The following is a 7,460-nucleotide window of genomic DNA, read 5'->3' on the forward strand; positions in this document are numbered from 1 at the left end:
GTTCGAGTCCTCACCCCTGCTACCTGGGATCGCAACCTTATCTGAATATAGGGTCTTTGCAGATGGAAGCAAGTTCGGATGAGATCAGACCGGAATGGGGTGAGTCCCAATCCCGTGACTGCTGTCCTTAAAGAGGGACACTTGGACAGAGACTGGAGGGGTGTCTATGAGCCAAGGAGCACCAGCGAATGTTGCCAACCACCCGAGACCAGAAAGAGGTGATGACAGATCCTCTCCTAGAGGCTTCTGGGAGAGCACGGCCCTGCCAACACCTTAATTCCAGACTTCCGGCCTCCAGAGCTGCTGGACAATATGTTCCTGTGGCTCCAAGCCGCCAAGTTCGTGGCGCTTTGCTGGACGGCCCAAGGTGACTCATACGCTTCCACCGTCCCCTCCCAGCATCACTTCCCTTGACCCAGTGCTATCTCGCCCTTCCAGGCTCTCCTTAAGAGCCTCCTTTTCCTCCAGGAAGACGTTCCAGAGCATCACCCCCTCCTCCCTCCCACGGCTGCTTCTTCAAATGTGTGTCCCCACCCCCAATATCTCATAGCGCTTTGTACCCCACTTATCACATACCGCATTCTGCCCTAAAGTCAGTGTGAGAGGAGACCTCCTCAAAGGGAAGATGCTTCCTTCCTGGAGGAAGTGTCCCTGGACAGGGTTCTGAAGGATGAGTATGAGTTCGCCAGGCGGCCCGGGATTCGCAGCTCTGTGGCAGTCACTGAGTACGTTTGTTCAGTCATGTATTCGTCCAACAAACATTTATTATGTGACTCTGCCCAGACTTGTTCACCAGAATGTGGCCCCCAGGGGCAGGGCAGCACCCCATTTATCTCCGGCTGGGCCTCCCTTACTCCCTAGTAGCTCCGGCCCAGGCTCGGCTTGACTTTATGCCCTGCGAAGCCCGTGACGCAAGCTCATTATCCAAGGGTGGACGAAACCTTGGGCACGGGAGCGTTCCGGGTGGGGCGTGGCAGAAGCCCGTGGAGCCTCCCAGGTTAGGGAAAATAGGGACTGCTCTGGGCTGGAAGCCCATGGGCTCGGGAGATGGTCCTTGTTCCAAATCCCGACACTGCTACTTTCCAGCTGAGTGACCTGGTGGCACTAAGTGGGAGTAACCATGCCTGTGGGGCTGGCCCCTTGCTGGGCAGGAGGGCGACTCGGCTGCCCGCAGTAACCAGCACTGGCCAGCAGGGGTCTCCAGAGCGACTTGAAACCTTCGGTGCTGGCTACTGTGCCTGCAGTCTGTAGGCGGGAGGGAAGGTCTGTCTGTCCACCTTGCCCTCTGCAGAAAGGTCCCCCGCAGAGCTCCAGGACACAGTGGGCGGCCTGGGGTGGGACACTGCACCAGGCCAGCCTGGGGATAGCGCTTGGTGGCACGGGTGTCTGCCTCCCATGGATGTCACTGTCCACGGGCATGTCCCAGGGCCGCAGCCTGGCCATGGGTTTGGGGGAGGCTACAGGGCTCTGCTGGTAAAGACCTCCAGGCCCAGGCACGTTTAACGCATGTGATCCTTCCTGCAGCCCGTGTCACACGCGAGGAAAGCCAGCCACAGAGAGGTTTAGGAGCTTGCTGAGGTCACACAGCAGGTCCGTGCTGAGCTGGGACGGCAATCCGGGTGGTGCGGTAACACCCAGGCTCTGACCACCGTGCCCCGTGCCTGGTGGACGCGGCCCCAGCTACCTGATCAGGCGGGGATGACGGAGAAGGACAGACAACTTAACAGCGGAGAAGGAGAGGAAGGAAGTTCCTGTGGAGGCAACTGCATGAGCGGAGACCCAGAGGCCTGGCCCTTCAGAGGGGCTTTCGGGGAAGGAGGGTGCAGAAGGGGGCTGCTGTAGGGACTCACGAGGTCAGGTCTGTGCATGGTACCTTCCCAGCGACCGTGGCTGGGCAAGGACTAGGGGGCCGGGGGGAGGCTGTCACAGGTTCTGGAGGCTCGGTGAGGCCTCTTGGTGACCAGACATGGAATGCTGCAAAGGATGGTTTTGCAGGAAGCTCCAGGAGTGCCCCCTCCATGGCTGGCCATGCACCTGCCCCCTGAAACTGAAGTCAGGGTGTGGAAAGCCATCAGGACCGTGTTTGTATCTCTGTCCTGCCTGCTCCTCTTGGCCCCCTGGCTTCCCCCCTCCCTCTCTCCTGCACCTGTTCTCCACGTGGCAGTAAATGGGGCCTTTTCAACTCCCAGGGCAAATATGAAGTCCCACAGAAGGAAGCCACAGGCCCCACATGGGGCAGATGCCCAGCCCAGACGGGCTCTGCTGTGGCCAGGGCCAGGGTTGTGCAAAAGGTGACAGGTCCCTGGGAGCCACGTGGGTGGAGCCGGGAGTAGTGGCTCCAGAAGGAAAGACCGGACCTCTGGAGCCAGCAGAGCCCTGCCCTGGCCCGAGCTTGGAGATAACCAGTCTTAAAATCTAGCTTCTTCTAGCTCAGATAATCGTGAGGGGGTCCAGCCAGACAGACAGGCCTCTCCCAGGCACGGTCCTACCAACGCGAGCTTGCTGGCCTCTCTAGTGTCTCTGCACTGCAGGGCTTGAAGACATCAGGAAGTCTAGGTTCGAATCCCGGCTTGGTCACTATAATAGCTTAAAGATGACCGTAAGTTCTCTATATCCTTTCCTTGAGTCAGGCCCCTCAACTGCTTGACTATTGGAAGTGATGTCGTGCTTATTTCTGCGCCTGGGGTTTTAGGGACAGGTGGGTTCTCGTCTCCTGGAGCACTTGCTCTAGGAACCAGGGTTCCCTACCGTGACGAAGCCCACGAGATAGGCTCCGGGCTGAGCCAGAGCTGACTAGGCCGTGGGGAGTGTGCCGCCCGAGAGGCAGGCCCCCATCCAGCTGCCCAGGCGGACGCTGTGGAGCACAGACCAGCCTCCCCCATGGAGCCCTGCCGAAATGCAGGCTCGGGAACAAAATAACATGATTATGAAAGGTCTTAAGCCACTGAGTTTAGGGCTGTCTTGTTGCACAGCAAGAGATCACTTGAAGTAATTTATCACCTGTGTGGCCCTGGGCAAGGGACCTGCGGTTTCTGGAAGCTGCTTTCTTATCTGAGGAGGAGACGGTGAGAGCGTTGCCAGGTTTGGTGAAAACTGAGCATCCTGAACGCTGCTCCCGGCCGTACCCCAATTCCTGGAACGGTGCCGAGTCAGCAGGTCCCGCTCCACAGGCGAGGACAGCTGCGGTGCTTGCCCGGGGTCACACACCGGCAAGCGGCACAAGGAGGACTCACACCTAGGTTGGGGTTCCAGGGCAGCCTCGGAATTTCCATACAGGGCACTGCTTCTGCAAAGCCCACGTCCCTAAGGCAGCCTTCTGGTCCTGCAGAGTTTGCGTCTTACCCCAGAAGCTTCCTTCTTCCTTTCCAAGAAATCCCATCTCCCCAGGAATGGCTAAAGCAAAGCTCCCACCCTCAAGATGAAGGGCCCATGGGCAGATTCCCTGGGCCCAGCTTTCCTGACCAATGTCACGTCCTACCCCATGGTGACTCTGCCCTCGCCCTGAGACCTGCTGGCCGGGCAGCACCCCACCCCGAGGGTCACGCTGCTGCTGGCACTGGCCTTCAGCAGCGGATGTCGGCTCTGACTCAACGCTCAAGGCCTTTGGGGGTCCGAGTGCCCACCTGGCACATGCACCTGTGTCAGCCGCAGCCCCCATTCGCCCGTCCCTCCCAGAGCAGCTTGAGAACCCCAGTCAGGAGCAGGGCTTGGGAGGCTGGAGTCAACGCAGGATTGAGGGTTCGGCAGCGTATCTGGGGCTGCAGGGGAGCTTCAGGGGGTACTGTGCCCTGGGCAGGGGTCTCCAGGGGGCCAGCGAAGCTGTGGAGAGGAGGGGCGGTGCTAGGAGCCGGATCCGTCAGGATCTCACGTCCATTTCTCACCAAGTTCACGCAGGAAGTCCGATGGGTGGTTTGCAGAACGCCGGATCAATTTTCTTTTCAAGGTTAAAAAAAAAAAAAAACACACACAACAAAACTCTGCAAAGAAGGCAGGGAGTTCGAAGCAAAGAATAAAAAAACGGTGCTGTGTATTCTAAGCCATAGCTGGGAAGAGGGGGCCCGTCCCCCATACATTGCGACCCCAGGGAGGTCACTAGCCTAGAGGGATGGGAAGGGACAAGGGGAGCAGAGGTCCGGAAGCTGCAGTGAGGAGGTCCCCTTGCTGGGCCGAGGCTTGCTGTGACCTAGGACCGTATGGTTTCTGAACCCTGAGCGGTTAGGACCAGACACCGTGCGCTGTAATGGGACGGGGCCCTGCCCCGCAGCTGAGGTGCAGTCACAACCACAGCTGGTGGGGTCCAGGCAGGCAGTCGCAGGGCGACAGGGCACGGACTCAAAGGTTACCAGGAAAGGAGACACGGCCCTGGGCAGGACAGTTCCGTTTCCAGCTCTGCCGCTTTCCTGCTGTGTGCCCTCGAGGAGGTCACTCGCCCTCTCTGTGCTGAGGGGCCTCACCTGTACGATGGGCCGATGGCCGGGGCTGCTCCGCCCAGGAGTGTGGGGTGGCCTGTGAGCCCCACCACCCTGAGGGCCCCGCCTCACCATCCTCCCCGGGAGCCCTGCAGGGACTGGACCCGGGCCACCGCAGACGGTGTCTCCTCTGCAGATGGCGCCATCACCGTCCAAACAGGACACGATTTTCGATTTTCGGAAGGGCTTGGGGAGGGGACAGCGGACGGGTGTGGGAGCAGAGCTGAGAGAGCCTCCGAGGGAGACGGCATCCTGGAAACAGATGCTACCCAAGGGCCCCCAGGCGACCCCACCCCCGCTGTGGACAGAGGGACACGCCCGTGTGTCGCAGGCCCCGCACTACTGCTCACCGCTGTCCGGCGATGAATGTCGCGCAGACTCCACACACTCCGGTGTGTGCCCGCTCGCCCCTTCTGGGTGGCCAGGGGCCCCCCACCCCCCACCAACATCGGCACCCTGCGCTGCCGGCCTCCCCTGCCAGGTGCGAGCCGCGTGTCCGGCAGCGGTGGGAGCCGACGGGCGCTGGGCCAATGGCCCGGGGAATGCTCAGTAAATGCAGGTGGGGGGGAGCGGGTCCTTCTCAGGGGGGCGGGGAGAAGCAGGGACGGCGTGCGTGCTCCTGCCCGGGCCCCTGTAACAAGCTAGGGCTGTCTCCGGGGCCTAAAACAGCCTGTGGTCATTCTCTCGCCGTTCTGGGGCCACAAGCCTGCACACAGGTGCCGTGACCAGATCTAAGGTATTGGCAGGGTGACCGCTCCGGAGACTCTGGGGAGGGTCCGTTCCTTGCCTCTGCCGACGTCTGGAGCCGCCTCCCCGCCTCCCCGCCTCCTCAGGTGTGAGCCTTGCCTCTGTCCACGTCTGCTCCCACCTCGCTTCCCCCTCAGGACAGGCGCGATGGCGTAGGGCCATCCAGACGTCGCAGGGTTGCCCTTTCATTTCAAGGTCCTTAGTTGAATGACACGGGCTACGTCTCTTCTGGAGACCAGGTAACCTCCACGATTTTCGAGGACAAGGACCCGGATACCCTGGGGGACCCTGAGCCAGCCTGCCGCAGTGTGCAAATGACTGTGGGGCCGCCGCGCCCTTGTCCGTGCTTGTCTTCATGATGGACCCAGCACTTCGCCGGGGAAGCCTGCGCACGGCCGCACAGGCCTAAACCCACCCCTCGGGCCACCACTACCAAGAGGGCAGAGTTGATTCAAAGTGGAAAGTTAGGGGTCTTCCCCGCAGCAGGTGTTTGAAATCACTTAATTAAACTGCACCATGAGAGAATTCGTTGGACAATGTTCCCCTCGTGTTTTCGTTACCGTATAAAATATTTAACACATATTTTTAACAGAGTCGCATAGAAGGACAGCTCCTGCGAGGACAATGAGCAAATCTGTGTCTTCGGGTCATTTGCCAGGACCTGTTCCACAGCAGGGTGGGGGCGGGGGCAGCAGGTCCCTGGACCGAACCAGTCCTGGTGCCAAACGACATCGCCTCTGCCCCACCGAGTGCCAGCCACGCTGCAGTGATCAGCTCCATGCAGGCGTCCCCTCAGAGGGTGACCTGATGGCCGCTTTCCTGGGCCTGGGCTATATCCCACCTCCGTCCTCCCCGTGGGTTCTCCCCGGGTGGGACACCCTTGGGGGCAGCTCCACACCCAGCAGGCATGCCCGTGTGGCCGCCCCAACACTCGGCCCAGGGAGAAGCCAGTGGATAAATTCTGCCCTAGACAGTTCTGGGATCCCTTCGCAGGCTCCCTGGGAGCTGCCGCAGGGTGGAACCAGGGTGCCCCCAGCGGTGGCCAGTGGGGTACCCTGTCCCTCGGTTCCTCCTCTCACCCTGCTCCCTGAGATCAGACCGCATGGGCCCTGCAGCGTGGCCACCCCTGAACGCATTACTCCTGGTTCCTGGGCTCGGAGCCACCGTTCTGATCCACTTGAAACCAGAGGAAGGAGGGCAGCAGCTTCCCGTCGGGAGCAGGGGCGGGTGGCGGGCCTCCCCGCCCGGGGCACTGCTCTGGGTCGGCTTTCTCAGAACAAGGGGCGCCTGAAAGGAAAAGGCGTGTCAAACATGCACGTGCTAGCTGGCTGCCTCGGGGTGACAGTCGCCCACAGTGGACACTCCTGTCCTCCCACCGAGCCGGCCGGCTGCTCCCGGCCCCAGGTCTCTCTCGCTGCGGCAGTCAAGGCAGCCGCTTGGGCCGTCCTCTCTGAAGGCCTGAGCAGGTGGACGTGCCCTTGACCAGGCTGTCCCCCTCCCGCGGCTGTCCTCACCGTGTGGGCCTCTCGGTCCCCATGCCTGAGCATCCTAACCACGGTGCTGCTCCCCCCGGAGCCGTGATCTGGGGAGGCAAGACGGAAGCCTCGCGCCTACGGCGGCCGGGTGCCAGAAGTCGCTCATTTCCACCCCAGCCGTGGGTCCCAGGCTCAGCCTGCTCCTGATGGGAGGACACTTCAGGGTGTGAGTCCCAGGAAGCGGGGTCCCTGGAGATCCCCCTGGAGGCTGGCTGCCACCATGGAACCCCTGTGATCCAGGTGTCCGAACCCAACAAAACAAGCCGATCCTTATGCAAATGTTACATTTCTGCGTATATATAAACCCCAGAACTTAGTCACTGTGAGCTCTTTCCTCTACCTTCTGGTCCGTGTGCTTCTTGGTCCACACCTCTGGGCGAGGGGGAAGAGCTTCCAGCACTGGCCTGGTGTCCACGCCCCCCACCCCAGCAGTGTGCCAGGGAAGGGTCCCTCGGAGCCCCCAGCACTCCCCAGTCTCAAGGCCCCAGGCCGGGGGAGGCTGAGCAAAGGGGACTGACGTTCAGGCCCAGAAGGTGACTCCCACTGCCAGCCACCCTCGGGAAAGCGAGGGGCCCTACAACCCCGGGAATACTTTCCTGCGTGCTCCCGTGAAAGAAAAAAAAGAAGTCTAGAAATCATTTCAGAGTCACGTCCTTATTTTGAACTTTCATTAGTAAATGCCAACTACCATTATTTACGAGATGCTCAC

Source organism: Neovison vison, chromosome 4 (assembly GCF_020171115.1).
Source record: "Neovison vison isolate M4711 chromosome 4, ASM_NN_V1, whole genome shotgun sequence".
NCBI classification, from domain to species: Eukaryota; Metazoa; Chordata; class Mammalia; order Carnivora; family Mustelidae; genus Neogale; species Neogale vison.